This window comes from Aythya fuligula, chromosome 5 (genome assembly GCF_009819795.1).
Source record: "Aythya fuligula isolate bAytFul2 chromosome 5, bAytFul2.pri, whole genome shotgun sequence".
NCBI lineage: Eukaryota > Metazoa > Chordata > Aves > Anseriformes > Anatidae > Aythya > Aythya fuligula.
In genome coordinates this window covers 32,230,620-32,246,511 of record NC_045563.1, presented here as the reverse complement: position 1 = coordinate 32,246,511, position 15,892 = coordinate 32,230,620, and the positions used below count along the sequence as shown (strand labels likewise).

At 51.2% G+C, this 15,892-nt stretch overlaps 1 protein-coding gene across 7 annotated transcripts in view; it reads right to left on the bottom strand.

Moving 5' to 3' along the window:
• The window catches only part of PHF21A (PHD finger protein 21A), a 131,413-nt gene extending 124,630 nt beyond the window's left edge, over positions 1-6,783 (bottom strand). For 5 of the 7 annotated variants that reach the window (XM_032188188.1, XM_032188184.1, XM_032188189.1 and 2 more), the window contains exon 1: positions 5,938-6,030. The gene's annotated coding sequence lies outside the window, so the exon portion shown is untranslated. The other 2 variants (XM_032188185.1, XM_032188186.1) reach the window with 2 other exon arrangements.
• Positions 6,784-15,892: the final 9,109 nt, after the last annotated feature.

Sequence of the window (15,892 nt, the reverse complement as noted above, 5' to 3'; positions counted from 1 at the left end):
GTGCTCTCCAGAATATCAATAGGAAAAGTATGTTTGGTGAGGGGCACGTTGTCCCTGCCCAGAATTTAGTCAGCTGGAAAGCCATTGCTCCCTTCCTCCATTTGCACAACATACCGAAGCACGAGCTTGCCTCTCTTCCAAAAAGAAGCAGAGCTTAGCTGAAAATTAAATAGCTGTATCTCAGCGTAGGCCTCAGAGAAGAATACGCTGTACTTCAGCAAAGGGAAGGGCAGCTCCCCCTACCAGTCTGTTCTAAGAAGGTTTTAATCGAGGAAGGAAACAACCAGTGATCAAAATGAACAAGTCTTCCTTGTTGTTGTTTTCCTCCTTCTCCTCCCGAGCCCTGGATTTTTTTATTATCGCTAAAAACCGATGATATGCACGGATAATTCCATCCGGCCCCTCGCACGTTTCAGTAGGCTTTGTAGCAAAGCACAGCCCTGGCAGCGTTTTCCAGCTAGCAAGCAGGAACGCAGCTCCCGCAAACACCCGCGGAGGAAAGAGGACGGAGGCTGCGAACCCGGGGACCGGCGGCGTCCCGTCGCAGCGGGAGGACGAGCAGGGACGCCCCGGCCACCTCAAAGACGTCCTCGCGCGTTTCCCTGCGCAGGCAAAAGGCCTGGGAAGCATCGAAAGGTTTTGTCAATACAGCAATACTGTCCATAGGCCAAAGACAGCTGTTGCCATAGTTACTATCAGCCAGCTTATCAGAAAATAATTATTGCAATTACTCAGAAGTTTTGTTAAAACAATTTGAAGCTTCAATAGGATGGCACTCGATCTCCCCAATTAACCGTTTGCGGCCACGCCGCCTTCGGGATCCGCACGGTTAACGCCGCCTGGCTCGGCAGGGCTGGAGGGGAAGGAATCGATGTCCCCTCTCCCTTTCAAGTACGGGCAGCTTGCATTTCGCAGGCAGCAGCACGGAAACAGAACCGACCCGGAGCCCTCCTGCTATGCACGAGTCCTCCTTTCACGGGCCTGAGGACAGAGTCCGAGCACAGGCCATCTTAGAGAGACGGGCTCAGATCCCCCCTCGTTTGCTTCACCCGCTCGCGTGTCTGTGCTCCTGTGCAACAAAACGCACCGGCCACGCTTCCCAAACATCGCTCTAATTAGACATGCAACGGCAGAGCCCCTCATTTTCTGAGGTAAACAACACGATTCCTGCAGCAAGCCAACTTGGTAACGCTCCCTTTTGTCCTCGGGAGCACGGTACCGCCAGGTGGAGGGGCAGGCTCTGGAAAGGACACCTTTTAAGCAAGCAGACATTAAAATAGCGTGGAAGCAGCGCGACCACGGCCCGCGCGACAGCTCGCATTAAGCAGAGCCTCGCTCCTTACGTACCGTGCGTAAATGCATCCCTGCTGGTAACAACAAGCAGCAGGCTGGGGGGCTGCTCGCCTTCTGCTGGGGGCCTGGGCTTTTCCTGCAGCGGATTTCGAGCATAAAAATCTCTAGTCAGAGAGCGAGCGCGTGCAGCGACAACGAACGAGACACCTCGGGTAAGAAGGAACGTGCGATAGGTCAAACCACCTCGGCACGCAGAGCTTTTAAGGCACGGGGTACTCGGTAATTCCTATGGAGACATTAAAGACATAAACAGCAAAGTATAAAAGAAATGCTGCAGAGAAACCTATAGCGGGTAGCACGTTCTTTCCTCAAAAGCCTGGGATGATCAAAGTATTAAAACAAAAGGCTCTGTGGCAAAGTTGAGGCTTTGTTAGGGGAGCAGCCATAGCGCTCATTTCGGCCCAAAGGAAGGGATCTTTCTGAACTTCCCACAGATTTAAAGATTACTTTAAAGACAGGTGATCCTAATTGTAAAGTCTGATTGTCACGCGAGCGCACCTTTCCTCGGCACTAAATACATTTTTAAAAGCCCTTGATTTTTGTACTTTTTATAGCCATCCTATAGCTACAGCCGCCACTTTGCCTTTGTTACGTCAAAACCTCACAAAAGCAGAGTCGAACAACTTAAAATCATACTTTGCCAACGTTAATAGTAAGGAAGTTGGTAAGGTGCGGGAGCCATAAATTATTTAGACCTCAGAAACACAGGGGGTTTGTGTATTTTTTTTCCCCTCTTTTGAAATGAGACTATATTTGTAATAAAAAAAACAAAAACACAAAGTTTCCCCCCCAACTGTAAATAAACTTCTTTTTTGCCTGCATAATGCATATCTCCACCATCAGCACAAGCCAGATACCGGCTTTGTGCTGTACTGAACATGAAATATTAATGCTGGATACCTATAAAAACTATCCTTCAGTTCACCCTCTATTTACAGGGTACGGTAGCAAATATCCTACCCCTCGCGCTCAGCGGACACCTCAAGCCCCTTCTGCGCGCTGCCCTACCTTTCCAGCACGCGGCTCGTTCCTAAATAACCTTTGTGCAGTTAAAATACATCAGAAACAGGATGTGAGCTGCTTTCTGGCACAGAGTAATTGAACAAGGGCAATTCACGAACATGCAGGAGCCAGGCCTTTGTGGAGCCTCACACTTCTAGCATACAGCCACGCATGCGACTGCACAGTTGTGAGCATAAAGGGTGAAGGGGACAGTGCAGAAATGCTATTAGAAGCTTAATAATAGGTTTTCAGCGCTGCCCCTTCTGCACCAGGAGCCTCTCCTAAAGGGCAGGCTGCCTAGCGGCTCGCATCGCCACGCAACGCCCCTCCAAAAACCCAAGCCCTGCAAAGGCCTTTCTGGGAGATTTGAAACAAACAAAGCCAAGAAGCAAGAAAACCAAAACATGAGCGAAAAGGCTAAGTCACCAACATGTGTTTCTCACATGACGCCTGCCTTGAGTTTCTGGTGGTGCACGAGATGCCCATCCCGCACGGAACAGGACGGCCCTTCAAGGTTCTCACAGGCAGGTGTTGAGAGGAAAGAGAAACCTCCCTCCTAAACAAGCTCCAACAGCATCAATCCACCTCGCTGAATAAGCTCCTCCATGGCCCTACGAATAAATATCAAGGAACTGGAAAGCTACAGCACGTTCATACGCGATTATTATGACCATTATAAACACGCTGCACGAGCAACCTAAGGGATAGCCGGGCTGGCTATGACAGCTTTCCAACGGCACTCGGAATTTCACAGCTTCCTAAGGAGCCACTACAACACATTTTATTTTTCTAGAAGAAAAAAAAAAAAGACGCCTAAAAATGTTCTCAGTTGTACAGATCTCGTCCAAGCATTTTTCTAAATTAGAATTTCCCCGGTGAAGTTTAACAGACACACACACAAAACCTCATCTCTTGAAACAGAAGTAAAGCTGAAGCAAGAACTATTTAGGACCAACACCTGAAACACAGCTGAAGATGAACGGCCTAGGGTAAAGAAATCTTTACAAAACCTAAACTGAAGGGAGCGATCTTACTGCCCAGCCACAAAACACAAAAGTATTTTTCTCTGAACTACCGAAAATTCAGTTTCCTACTTTTTCTCTAAGTTCTTGAAAGGGGAGTTTCCTGTGTTAATTCCCTAGAGGAAGAACAGCAAGCCCCACCGCCGCCACCACCACCAAATGCCTTCTCCCAGCTCACGGCAACTCCAGTTCAGGACGCATGAAAAGAGCAAAGACGAAAAGCTTTCAGATAGAAATCTTAACGCGAATAGTAGTAATATAATGACAACGTATCCCCTAACGCGACGGCCTGAGTTACGCACCACAGCAGCCGGGTGAGTTAACTGGAAACCACTGCGACCCACAGCAGGCTCTGTGCCAAGCCTCTCACCGCCTGGGTCCCTTCAGCTACAGCCGGGGCACGGCGCAGGTGACGGCCGGCGAGTCCCCGGTGAGCCAGCACCTACCTTCGGGTGCACAACTGGCCTCGTAAGACCTTGAAGCGCTATTCTATACGTGCCACTACGCGACACGGAATCAATGGGCAGAGAGGTTGCCTAATGCTCCCCCTGTATCAGCGCAAACTTCTGGATGATAATAACTACCAGGCGATAATCTGATTTCTCTGCCACAGTAAGGCTGGAAGGTTTAAAAACCACGCAGAAGCACCAGCTATTTTTTTTCTCTGATACAGATTTAAAGGTTCACTTACTAAGCAACAGAATTCCTTATTTTAAAAAAAAAATAATAATAATCCCAGCTTCATTCAGCTGCCGTGAAACATGCCCGGGTACAAATAAAATTCCCAAATCCTGTGGATCTGTTTGCTGAAGTCCGGTGGTTAACCCCTTCAACTAGTATGGGTGCTGGCGCATATTTTTCGCTTGTTTCTTCCTTTTAGCATCCTGTTCTCACTGGTAATTTAGTGTCAGTATTTAGATACAAACTATAAAGTTATATTACACGCAGCCATTAACAAGCTTAACGTGAAAGTTTGAGCATTACATGTTTACATGTGTAGAAGTCATGAATTTTAGACTTACTATTTCTGCAAGGCTTTGCAAAGCATGCTATTTCCCTCACAGATTAAGCCTGAGAATAAGGCTCTCTTCATCAAAGTTAAACATCTCCCTGCTCTGTAGCATACCCAGCCTCACCAGCTAGCTCCGGGCAAGCAAGGGAAAGCCAGAGGAAACTGAATGACAAAACTGAAACTACTCAGGTGTCTTCATTGTTACAAGCAAGCACAGTGAGGAAAAAAAAAAAAAAAAAAAAAAAAAAGTAAACACAGCCCAAGCCCTTTTCATTTATGATATCCGAGAATCTACAGCTCAGAGGAAAAGAAGCTACGTTCCTGTGTTTGGGTGCACCTTCTGATGCCGAGGAGCACCAGCAGGTCTAGTTAAGGAAACTTCAGGAGCCCAGAGAAGCTGGCTCCTCGCGAGCTGGGTGCATGCCCCTACCTGGATCTCCCAGGCTCGGCCCCACGGCACGCCGCAGCACTCGCCTTCCTCGTGCCACGCACGTTATTACCCCCGGTGGGATCCTTCCACACGCAGCCTCCCCAGCGAACAAAAGTTCATTGTCAAGCTCAGCGCTTGGGCCCAAACAAACATCCAGAGGGTGGGAGGGGGAGAAAGGAGAGGAAGCGCTCCTATCCGCAACGCCAGGGCTCGCGGGCAATCACCGTTACTCACAATTAAAAAGTGGGAACAGGTGTAGCAGATATCATACTTTGATAGCTGAACAAAGAATATTACAGCACGTGACCGAGATGTGATGACATTTGTTCACCAATCGAAAACAAAAGCCACTCTCCAATGGCACTCTTTCCTCCACCCCCAAGAATTAGGAACTTGGAAGTCTCTCCATATTGAAACACATCTGCTCGCAGCCTCATTTTCTGACACTTGAGAAGAAGTTGAATGAGGAGCTCCACGCATTCGCCCAACGCAAATCCACCTAAAAGCCCAGGTGCACAATCCTACCCCGGCACCCACCGAACTGCAGATGCGGTTGGGGAAAAAAGCTCAACCGACAAGGAAGCTCGGGAATAATGAAGGGAAAGAAGGAAAAATAACAACAACAAGACGCGCACACACACACAAAAAGAAGGAAAACACCACCACGGAAAGGCAAGTGAAGAAAGGAGCATGCACAAGAGGACTGTACCAAATGGCAGAGTCCCACATACAGCCCCGCTCCACCTACACAGACGCAAACGCAGGAGGGAGGGAAAAAAAATAAAAATAAAAAATAAAAAATATATAAAAAAAAAAGTCGACATCTGTAATCCCAGCAGCGGCCGTGCCAGAGCAGAAGTGTGAAATCCCAGAGGCGTCCTTGCACTGAGCTTTGTACCTGTGCAGGAAGGGCAGCCCCAGGGCGAGGGGGGCAGGAGAGACTTGCCAATAACAAGTTGCAGAAGAAACGGAATTTTCCCGGCGCTACTCGGGCCACAAAGACGAATGAAAGGAAGGAGGAGGAAGGGAGGAAGAGAAGGGAAGAGGAAAAAAAAAAAAAAAAAAAAAAAAGAACAAGAAAACCTGCGGCAGCGGCTTTACTACGAATTATCAATCACCGAGAGCGGCATCATTTCCGAGCCCGTCATAAAACTTCCCCGACAGCATCACGGCGAAGGACCCGGCCGAGAGAAAAAGGGCCTGGAAATCATCATCCCGGCGAACCCCGGAGGGGAGGGGACCAGGCTGCCTGCCTCCCTCCCTCCCCCACCCCTCCCTCTCCCCCTCCCTCCCTCCCTCCCTCTCCCCTCCCTCCCTCCCCGGTGCAATGTGTCATCTCCTTCCCCTGCTCCTCCCCCCAACCCCAATGTGTCACCTCCTCCTTTCACCCCAAGTGTCACCCTCCTCCTCCTCCTCCTCCTCCTCCTCAATCCTCGCCCGCTCCCAAACTTCTGCCGGCGCCCGCCGGGGGAAGGGGAAGAGGGAAGAGAAGGGGGGGAAGGAGGAGGAGGAGGAGGAGGAGGAAGGAGGGGGGGGGGGGGACACAAACACACACAGAGAGGGGACACCCACAGGACACCCCCCCCCCCCCTTCAGCCCCCGGGGAGGGGCTGAGGCGAAGTTGGTGCTCCTCAGCGCCAAGTTGGCCGGAGAGTGGCGGCGGGGGTCGGGGGGGTGGAGAGGAAGGGGGAGGCAAGGGGATGAGGAAGAGGAGGATGAGGAGGAGGAAGGCGGGATACTACACCCTGCTGGCGGCGGCGGTGCTGCTGCGGGCCGGCCGGGGTCCCCCGGGCAGGACCTCCCTGTGTGGGGGCAGAGCTCTTCTTCATAGGGGGGTGCTGGCGAGGCCGCTCCGGCGGGGCTGCCCGCTGCTGGGCGCCCCTGGCTCTCCTCCTCGCACTTTTCTTTAAGCTAAGCGGGGAGTGGAAGATGGTAGGCTGCTCCCTCCTCCTCCTCCTCCTCCTCCTCCTCCTCTTCGCTCGGCTCTCGGGGGTCCTGTTCCTTTCCCCCCCCTTCCTCCTCCTCCTCCTCCTCCTCCTTCTCCTCGGCGGGGGGCTCCTCCTGCCGGGGGGGGGGCAGCTGGGCGGGGAGGGAGGCAGAGGAGCTCGGCGGGGCGCCGGAGGAGAGAAACTGTGACACAAAAACAAGCCGGGAAGCTTCAACTCTTCTTCAATCCCATTCACCCGGCCCGGCCGCAGCACCGCGCCGCGGGATCCCTCCGCCGCCGCCGGCCTCCCTCCCTCCCTCCTCTCCCTCCCTCGCTCCGCTCGCTGCCTCGCCGAGCGCGCTCCCGACGCCCCGCCGGGCGCGCGCACCGGAGCCCTGAGGGAGCGGGGATGAGGGGGAAAGAGGGTGAAGGGGGGAGAAGGGGGGGGTGCGCGGCTCGCCGCCCACACACGCACCCAGCGGGGAGAGCCCCGTGAAGGGGATGGGGGCTCGGTGAGGGGGGGGGGGGGCGGCGAGGGCGGGCTCGGCGGCTCCTCCTGAGGGGGACTACTTGACGGCGTCGGTGCGGCGAATTTATTTCCCTTTGCCTAAGGAACGGGCTGTGCTGCGGCGCCCATTGCCTAGGGAAAAAGCCCGGATGTGAAGTGAGTGAAACTAAAGTCGGCCGAAGTAGGGCACCAAACTCTGCCGGGGCCGGGCGGCGGGACCCGCACCGCGCCGCCATCGCCGCCGCCTCCGGGGGACCCCTCGTGAAGGCGGGGGGGGGCAACCAGCACCCCCTTTTTTTAATTAAATAATTAATTAATTTATTTATTATTATTTTTTTTTACACACACCACGTCCCCTCCCCCCCCCCTCACACACACACACACACACACACACAGAGCCGGGGCCCGGCCGGCGCGGGTGCGCGCTCCCGCGCCCCGGTGGCGCGCGCGGGGCCCCGCCGCGAGGGGCTCCGCACAGGAAGTTGATGCAACAGGGCCGGCGGGCGGGGGGGGCGCGCGCAGGAAGCTGCTGCTGAGGCGAGGGATGGACGGGGGGGGGCGGGTTGGGGGGGGGAACGAGCCGCGGGAGCGCGCAGCTCCTCGTCCCCTCCGCGCGCGGGCACGGCGCGGGGCCCCGCCGGGGCTGCCATGTTCTGGGCTGGAGGAGAAGGGGGTTGGGGGGGGGGGAAAGCGGGTTTGGGTGCCGCGCGGCAGCGAGTTTTGAGGTATTTTCGGTGTTTTTTGGCCTCTTTTTAACGGTCTCGCTCCGCTTTATTCCCGCGGCTGCGCCGCTGAGGGGGAGCGCGGCGCGCGCGCGGCCGCCTGAGGGGAGCGCTGAGGGGAGGGGGGGGGGGGGGGGGGGCGAGCCCCGTCCTGCTGCCGTGAGGGGACCGCGCTCTGCGGCCCCTCGTTAGTTAATTACAGCTAATTGGCTGCCCCCCACACACACACGCTCCAGCCGGCTGCCGAGTGCTGAGGGGGGGGTTTTGCCTGTCAACTTCGCGGCGCCGGGTGCCCGGCTTCAAGCTGCAGCGCCCGGGCTCGCGCAATTGTGGGAGAAACTTGGGTTTATTTATTTATTTATTTATATTATTAATTAAGTTCGCAGCCTGTGGGTTTGGAGATAGGAGCCTGAAGACAAGCCTTAAAGGCACGAAGCCGAAAAGGTACAAAGCAAGCAGAGTCAGCCAAAAATGTCTCTCTTTATTTTTTTAACCTCGCGTTGCTCGCCTTTGCGTTGGGGGCAACCTCTCCCCGTGCCTTTATTTTTATTTTTTTCCACAAGCCACATGTGTCTCTCAAAAGCAGGGCTGGGGCAGCACTTTAAAAAATAAAATAAAATAAAAATAAACACTCAGAAAATTACAGAGCCTTCATTAAAGAGTTACCGACTCTTGCACAATTCACGGGTTAGCAGGTAACGTCACGTGCCGGGCACTGCTGGAAAATCTACGAGCCGCTGCAGGACTTCTGGTAACGCGTCCAGTTGTGACCAAAAGTGCTGTGATTCGTATCATGAAGCTGTTACATATTTTTTAATAAAAGCAAATTTGCTCTTTATACTCTCCGTCTGCTTTATTTCTACAGCCACCAAACATCTCAGGTAGGGCCGATGGCTCAGGTGAGACCTCTGCTGGGGTTGGGGGCGTCCAGCCCCCCCTTACTGCTCTGCTCCTGCTGCCGCAGCCCATTTTTAACCCCACACACACCCCAAAAGTGCCAGCCTGGGTCCTCAGGCTCTTCCCCCATGCCAGCGCTTACAGCCAGCAGCTCAAGCTGAGCGTTGTGACCCTTTGGTTTTTCCTCCAGCAAGGGTTTGAAGCGCTGGGCGAGCAGGAGAGTCAGCGTGCTCGGAAAGCAACCGCACTGGAGCTGCTTTTGTCCTTCAGAGCTCTCAGCAGAGGCACCATGAAAATAAACACTGAGCGAAACCCGTTTATTTCGCTGTTTTTTTTATCTTTCTGATTAAGGAGCAAGTTAAAAGAAGTTAGAGCTAGCGATTAAGCGTTATTATAGATCTGGCATGTTTATTCTGTTGCGGAGTCAATACGTGCAGTTTGACTAAAGTTTGTTTTAGAGATGAACTTTGGACAAAGTTCAAAGAAAAAATAATCATTAGCTGTTATTGCAGATGTACAAAGAAATTTTACATAGTTTGTCTTAGAATTCAGACCGTGATCGGGATCGTGCCACCCTGGCTCTGCTCAGAGCACGCTACCCGCCGTGATCCTTGGGTCGCAGGCGGGTGGAGTAGCTCAGCCCGTTTCACGCTGAGCTCGGCCATTTCATCCGCACGCTCTGATTATCGGAGATGTGCTGGAAGTCCTTATCTGTAACAGCAGCGTGCGTGTGCCATTCCTTTGTGCAGCCCCATGAGGATGAAGAGGAGCAGCCCTGGCCTTCGTGCTACTTCTGGCTGTGTTTCCACGTCAGCTTCCATAGGTGTGTGTGTAGCACGCAGCTTCTGGTAGCGCTAGAAGTGGTTTCACATGCGGAATTGGAAGCAACAGTGCTATCAGATAAGGAGCTAAATGCTTGAATAAACTGGCTGTTGTTGTTAGTTGGCTCATCCAGATTTCTAGCACGCTTTCTTTGCAGTGCAAAGGAAAGCCTTGCTAGAAGCCTAGGAAAAATATTCCCTCCTTTGCTTTCTGAGTCTGCTTCCTGAGTCTGTCCACAAAGTTGCCTTCCACTCCCCTGCCTCGTGTTATTCTTGCTGTTCATCAGTGTTCAACCTTCAGCTTACAAAGATCCATTACTTTCTGCTTGGTCGCATCACCCCAGGTACTCATCCGGTCCCCTTCTCCAAGTTTATTTCCTAAAAGCCCTTACAAGTCCAAGCCAAGCCACATCCAAAGCCTTTCCAAAGCTAGTGGAAAACTCAGAAATCAGCAGGCTTTCCATCTGAATTTGCGAGCGGCTGCTCAGTGACACTGTTTCCCAATGGGTGCTACTGCCCCAGCCTGCGTGAATTTCAGAGGGGGAGCCACAGTCAAGTAGTGATGCAGGAGCATTTGGAGAACTGTTGCTCACAATTTTTGTAATAGCTCTCCAGAATAACAAGTTATATCGTAACGTGCCTTTTTTTTTTTTTTGTATCCAGCCCATCCTACAGTGACATTTACTGCGAGTACTTGGCACAAAATCCGGGAAGACATTTGTTAACACACGGAAGCAGTCTTGCAGCAAGTGCAACAGCTCCTAAACTGCAGGTCACAGATGCAGCTGATGGAGCTGAGTACCCGTAGAGCGCTTTCTCTTCTCTTTTCAGTGACAAAACTACCTTAAAAATAAACTAAGATTTAGTTTCTTGCCTGCTACTGTTTTTCCCCGTGCTTTTAGCGGGAATGCTAGATGGCTGCAGACAGGAGGGGAGACAGCCTGTGCAGTCATGCTCAGAGGACACGGGGCTCTCTCACCAGCAAAGAGCTCCTACAAGCACATACCTTCCTCTTCCCAGGGGCGGGGAAGGATAGGGCACAGCTCCCTTCCAGCTGATAAGGAAAATTAAGCAAACGGCTTAGACCGCTGGTTGGGGCCAGAGCCTGAGAGCACGACACACGCCAGAGACTTGCCATTAAGGGCATCAGCCTGAGTGCAAATGTAATGACCTCCGACTCCAGCCATGGGTTATTGCCTACCCAGGACCGATTGCTGACAGCAGCCGATGAAGCAGACCCCTGCTTGCCCTGGCCCATCTGAAAGGAGCTGCTCACTCAGCAGTTGCCAGCTGGTCTCAGCTGGGAGCAGTGCAGCTGGAAATGAGCTCTTCTGATCATCTTCTGATGCTCTGCGGGCACAGCTCAGGCTGGGGGCACTGCTCGGCGGTGGTGGTGGTGGGCTACAAGTGGTTGTAGGAGTGCATAGCCTGGGGTCTGTGTTCTGGGAGAGGGAATTCAGCCTTTGAGCTGTCCCTTTCCCGTAGTAAAACCCCCTCAGCAGCACAGGCAGCGTAACACCAAGCTGCCCGCAGGGAGCAGAGGGACCTGTGAGGACCCACCACCACCCCGACCACCCAGCAGCTCCCGAAGCTCTTCATCCATGGCGAAACCCCTCCGGCCTTCAGTCACGTTAAGGTTTTGGTTTGGCAAGCCGGGAAGGTTGGCTGCCTTTTATCTAAGCTGACCTCCAGCACAATGCTGGCCACTTCAACCAGTAATTCTGCATCCCGTCTGCAGTTTGGGCAGGCCAGCGTGTATCTCACCCTCCACAAGCCATTGCTGTCTGCTTCGGGAGGTGCATCTGCCTTCAGAGAGCCTGGTGGCTCCGGCCACTTCCAGATCAAAGGGAGGTCTGAGCGAAGATGCCGCCTCTGGCAATCAAGAGGAGTGGGTTTCCTTACCTTTTCTTACCATCCCTCTTTAAGCAAATGTGAGCAGCCATAAAGGGGACGTTGGTTATGGCTCTCAGGTGGCTGGCCGGGCTGACTAAGCACACTGACAGATCCCACACGCTGCTCCGAATCACAATGAGCTGGGAGCTGCGTGCCAAGACGTGAGCGGTCCAGGGAGCACTCGCTCATTTTTCAGCCAGCAGTGTGAACTATCCCAGGAGCAATTGCAGCTCCATTATCAGGTAAAAGAAGCTCTTTTTGGCTCATCGCCATTTTTGTTAAGCAGCATAACGCCCCCTAATTCAGGCTGATTTCTTGTAATATTGGTCACCCTGCTAAATTTTTCAGCTGGAGCTTGTTGGACCACTAGTGGTTGGGCTGCCACCACATCCAACTTCCATCAAAGTGCCCTTTTCCAGATACCTTCAGCAGAAATCTGTCGCTTTTATTTCCAAGGAGTTCAGAGAGGAGAAAATTCAGTAGATTCAGAAAACTGGGTATGGAAATGAAACCATCAAGTAAGTTTTCAGGGACCCACTGAAAGGAAATGACAACCTTTGTAACCGAGAGTTTCTGTGTGTCGCTAGCATTATAAGTGAATGGAAGTCCACCCGGAGTGATAAACCAAGGGCACAAACCATAGATGATGATGTCAAACACCAGGTTTTAACGCAGGCACATAGGCATCACAACTGGGAGACCTCCCATATGCACAGAAATCAAGAATCGTGGCAAAGAGCATCCGTAGAGAAATGTCCGTTCCTATAAACAGTGCAACCTGTAGGCAGGATGTTGTACGTATCTTTTTAGTGCTTTTAAGTGTAAATGATTATTTTGGCACCTAGCAGGAGAGGTGTGACACAGGAACATACAATTTAGCAGGTCACTGTGGGCAGGGCAGGAGGGGAACCAAGATGCACTGGGAAAACCAGGTGATGACGATCATTTCAGGATGAAGTTATCCAAATGAAAATACTGATTGCTGTTTTCAGAAAGCTTTGCATAACTTTGGCCCCTAAATCCTTACCTGTCACTAGATATTTAAAGACCCTGGGTTTTGAGGGTATGGAGCACCTAAAAAGCAATTCTCTTTCCTTTTAGTGTTTAACTAGGCGTATATTTGATCTGCCAGTTTGGAACTACCAACTGAGCACTATGTTCACGCCGTTAATTTTAATCTTAATCTCAGTGCTGTATTTTGCAGAATGACGTGACATGTAGAATATAAGGGTTTCTAGCAGCACAGAAGTAGTAAGCCTTGGGAATATTAAGTCAGTGGGAACCATGTATTTACCTGAAGTTGCCGTGGCTGATCGTTTTGCTGGCAAGTAGCCCAGCAAAGGCACAGGGACAGGGCAGGAAGAGGAGCGATGGGGAAGGGGAACACTGGAGCAGAGCCATGGACAGCTTTGCCTGCGAGTTAACTGTGACTCGGTGGACAGAGAGGTCAGTGCCAGTGCAGGGATTCAAAGTGGTTCTCATGGCCTAACAATAAACAGTGTTAGTCAACACCAGATTACCTGGGATTAAGTGCGCCGTGGGTGCTGATACCCCTGGGGAGAACGATGCTGAAGCAGCGTGGGCGGTGGGAAGCTCTGCTGCCCTGCCAGGGCTCCCCGCGCTTCCTTCCCAGGTGCAGTTGTTGCTGGGCTTCTGCTTTGGCTCCTGGCTGCTCTCAGAACATCAAGAGCTGAGGGTGGCTGCGTGCTGAACCGAGTGGGAAAGGGCAGAGGGAAAGTCAAACAGAGTCAATAACCGCGTTTATATGGAGTGCACCTGTGGCACAGTACCTTTTTTACTTACTTATTGCTTACATTAGAGCTATGGTATAATATGTTAGAGTCATAGAATTAGAGAATGGCTTGGATTGGAAGGGACTTTAAAGATCACCCAGCTCCAACCCCCTGCCATGGGCAGGGACACCCTCACCCAGACCAGGTTGCCCAAAGCCCCATCCAACCTGGCCTTGAACACCTCCAGGGATGGGGCTCCCACAGCTTCCCTGGGCAGCCTGTGCCAGTGCCTCACCACCCTTTGAGAGAAGAATTTCTTCCAAATATCTCATCTAAACCTACCCTGTTTTAGTTTAGAGCCATTACCCCTTATCCTATCACCATACTCCCTGTCAAAAAGAATCCCTCCCCAGCTTTCCTGTAGGCCCTCTTTAGGCCTTGGAAGGCCGCTGTAAGGTCTGCCTGGAGCCTTCTCTTCTCCAGGCTGAACAACCCCAACTCCCTCAGCCTGTCTTCACAAAAGAGGTGCTCCAGCCCCTTGATTATCTTCACAGCCCTCCTCTGGACTCGTTCTAACACTTCCATGTCCTTCTTGTGCTGGGGGTCCGGGAGGTGAATGCAGTGCTCCATGTAGAAAGAGGTCTACAGAGATTATTTATTTATAATTGATTCTGATGTCTTTCACTCAAGTCTTCTGTTGTTTGAGTGATAGGCAAGTTGCAAAATATATCACTTGAGAAATTCAGCAATTAAGCCTGTTTGTGCATCCTTTGCCTTCAAAACTGATTAATAACAGTAAGATACACCAACAGTATGCTTCGCAGCTGATAGACAGTTAGATAATGTCAATACATTCACAGATCTCATTGGCATAGCCCCCCTATATGAATAGTACATGTAAATGTAAACAAATTTTTCTCCCACTAGGAGGGGACAGCATGAGAAGCCTGTTTCTCTCCAGATTCTGGTAGGCAATCAAGTGGAAACGTGACATAATTTGGTTAGTTGCTCTCACGGTGGACTTGGACTCACCAAAGTGAATAAGAACAAAACTCTCTGATAGCTTCAAAACACCACAAAGTTCCTCTTCACCTCAGTGTCAGTACTGATATTATCCGTGAGCCTCCTGGAAACATTAATTTGGTGCTTGCCATCAGCCAAATAGTATTTGAGTAAGATGCTGGAAGTTATCTGAAGACTGAAGTGGACTGGGAGCTCCCGTGGTGCCCGTTCATGCAGGCGTGGTGTGCCTGCCCCTACACATAGCTGGTCCAAGAAAGTCGTGCAGGAATCAGGAAGGCAGCTCCTGGGATATGGGAGCACTGCCACACAAATCCATGAACAAGGACTTTTCAGCTTAAAAAGGAGAAAATTGAAGGGGAACATGAGGACCCTACTAGGAAAGTGGCATGGAAAGGGAGACCAGGGAGCGAGAAGCCACCATTTCTCAAGAGTAAAAGGCACTGAGTTAAATGCTTAAACTGTGTTTAAAGCAAACAAACAGCAATACTTCTTCAGTCAGCACATAACCACGTTTGGAACTCATTGCTGTTAGATGCGGAGCCTGGCAGTATAAAACAGTATTCCAGGAGAAAGATCCTTCTGTCTGCACCCCATTTCTTACCGTCCTCCCAAAGAACCTGAGATGGGACACTGTCACAGAAAGGATGGGAGTGATGGGGCATCTTCGGTCTCCTCCAGTATTGCCATTGTGATGAGCTCAGGAACAAAGGAAGCTGTAATTTTTATTTTATTTTATTTTTATTTTTTTTGGGGGGGAGGGGGGAAATCAGTGCAAGAGGCTTCTCTTCTCCTTTACGTGTGCCCATGATATACGGACTTGGTCTGCCTTCTGCTTCAATAGAATGAAACTTCTTGTATTGTGGGTTGTTGTTTTTTTTGTTTGGTTGGTTGATTGTTGTTTTTTTTATATCACTACCCTCCAAGAAATAAAATGGTCTTTAAATTGTCACTCATATTTATTGGAACGGGGGACAATTTATCTTTTAATAAAAAATACATTGTTCCGATGGGACTAGTGCAAGGGGGCTGTTTGAGGGCTGTGGAGGAAGCGTGCTGCACATCCTTACCCCCCAAAATAGCATCCTGACACTTGGCTGCTCGAAGGACCATTTCCAGGCAGAAAGGGGAAGGAGAAAGGGGAGGCAGCTCCCCACAGCCTGCAGGGGACAGGGACAGAGACAGGGACGAGCTGGCCCTGCAGCACCCACAACTGCGTGGCAGATTTGTTTGAAGTATGACCTAAAATATTTCTGTTGGGGCACGCAGGAGAAAAGGGAGAGGCACCAGGAGCAGCGGGGGCTGGTTTAATTCCACCTCAGAGGGAGTGAAGAGTCCTCCCTCTGTGAAAACTGCATTCTCTGCAACATTTAAATCTATATTTAACTTGAAGTTTGCTGCTTCCAGTTTGGACCTAAAGAAAGGTTTATGTACCTAAAACCTTGCTTGTGCTTTCCAGCGATAATGGTTCATCTCATATATTACCTTCGTGACTTGCCCTTCTATATTCTTAGACCACAGCAACTACAACACTGTTAAATATAATGCTGAG